This window comes from Tupaia chinensis, unplaced genomic scaffold, assembly GCF_000334495.1.
Source record: "Tupaia chinensis unplaced genomic scaffold, TupChi_1.0 Scaffold143645_1, whole genome shotgun sequence".
Taxonomy (NCBI): Eukaryota; Metazoa; Chordata; class Mammalia; order Scandentia; family Tupaiidae; genus Tupaia; species Tupaia belangeri.
In genome coordinates this window covers 216,366-218,664 of record NW_006203493.1, presented here as the reverse complement: position 1 = coordinate 218,664, position 2,299 = coordinate 216,366, and positions in this window count along the sequence as shown.

Sequence of the window (2,299 nt, the reverse complement as noted above, 5' to 3'; positions counted from 1 at the left end):
CTTGCCAGGCCATGGGGGAGGGTTTGAGAAACAAGAGAACACTGTCCCACTGTCCCAACGTTTGTGGAGTAACTCATCAGTAGTTGTGGCTGAGGGAAGGTCCAGGTCCCTCAGAACAGTAGAAAGGAAGTTTACGATGCTACTGGGTCTGTAGAGGTGATGTAAGAGGGGTCTACAAAAAGTTTGTGGGAAATGCATATTATGAAACAACTAAACATGAATTTCAAAGTTTTTTTGCACCAAAATAAATTTGTTCTTTATTTCTATTTTCTCCCAAACATTTTGAAGTTCCTTGGTATGGCACACAGTCATCTTGAGGTCTAGACCCGAGGTCGGCAAACTTTGAAAATGCCAGGTAGTAAATATTTCAGGCCTTGTGGGCTATCTGTCCCTGTCCTGAGTACTCAGCTGTGGCATAAAAACAGCCATAGGCAATATGTAAATGATAGAGCATGGCTGTGTTCCTAGTTTCCTTCCAGCTTGTCCTCCCACTTCTTGGGTAGCTTTCTCTCCGGCTCCTTTCTTTCAGTTACTCTTGGAATATTAGCTTTCCCTAAAATGTTGTCTCCAACCTTTTTATTTATGGAGACTAAAATTCAGATTTCATGTAATTTTCATTTGTCATAAAATATTGTCTCACTTTTTTCAACCATTTTAAAATGTAAGAACCATTTCCAGCTCTGAAGCCATATGAAGACAGGCGGTGGGCTGGATTTTGCTCACAGGCCAGTTTGCTAAATGTTGTTCTATGTATGTGGTCAAAATTGGGGTGGAAACCCAAAAATAACACCCTTCAAAGGAGAGTTCCATTCACCCTTACTTATCAGAATGGCAATTGGCACTGCACTCCAGTTACAACAGATTATTTAGATAGAGATTTTTGGGGGAAATGAGAGAAAGCAGGCTGGGTAGCAGGGTTTAGCAAAAGCTGCAATCACTCTGGGTAGGGGAAATAAGACAAGGGGTCTCCGTTCTTTTTTTCTGGAGAGGTTTTTGCTATAAGGCGCGTGTGCTTGCCAAAAAGGCAGAGACAGAGAGACAGAAAGTGAAAAATCACCCCTCGAGGGGAATGGCCATACCACAATCCTTTCCTCTCCATTCTCCTCTCGGGATCTTGGGCATGTGCCCAGCCAGAGTTTAAGCCACCAGGTCCAGGACTTGAACCACGGTCGACTACATGGGAGTCCAGTGACATAGCCATTATGCCAACTGCTGGTCCCAAGGGGTCTATGTTCTTCAGAGAGCAGAGTATGCACAAGACCAGAGTGAGGAGAAATGTAACCACCCATTACCAAGATCATGGTGAGCTGTGATTAACTCCTTTCTTTCCCTTCTGTAATCCCAGTATAAATGATAACAAGCTCAAACATGTAACTGCTCTTCCCTCTATGTAAACCTTCTTCCTGCTAAAAATTCCCAACCACCTCCATCATCAATATCTCAGAAAGTCTCTAATCATTTGAGGGGAGTGATGACCATGGGCAAGAGAGGAGCAAGGCAGTCAGTTTTATATGGCAGTAACTCACTTCCACTGTCTTTCCTTATGAATGGCTCTGAAAATAACACTAGGGCACTAATAAATCCAGAGGCCACGGCTTACTAACACTCAGCTGTTCCGTCCCTTTCCATACTATCTCATTTTTTCACACAGAGCCAAATTTCTTGAAAATGTTGTAGGCACCTGTGTCCTCACTTTCATAGTTGCTACTTAATCTATAACCCTCAACAATGACATTGTTAACCAATATTTTTATGTGGTTAAATTAAATGGACTCTACAGTCTGTGCAACATTTGACACTGTCGGCCATACCCTCTCTCCTAAACTGGCCTGGTTTCTGGCATCCCTGATGGCACCCTTTCCTAGTTTTTCTTCTCACTCTCTGGCATTTCGCTTCCAGTCTCCTCCATGGACTCCTTTTCTTTAGCTACCCTTCAAGTGTTGGTGTTCCCTGGAGTTTTGTCCTCAACCTTTACCCTTCTTACACTATACACTTGCCCTGAATGATCTTTTACTCCCACTTGCCAAGAACTTCCAAATTTACCCTTTCTGTTGAGATCTCGCTCTGAGTTATACATTACCTAGATATGTAACTTCTCCTGCTCATCTGCACTTGGATGTTGTGCAAATGTATTCTCCATAGTAGTGTTCCTCAAGAAATAAAAATTATGGAGCAACACTCATAGCACAGTGGCTATGCATTGGGCAGAGAAAGCCAGATCCCTCATGGTTGACTGAAGTTCAAGCCCAGGCCCAAAGGCTTGAAAAATATGCAAGACTCATCAGAGAGAAGAAAAAAG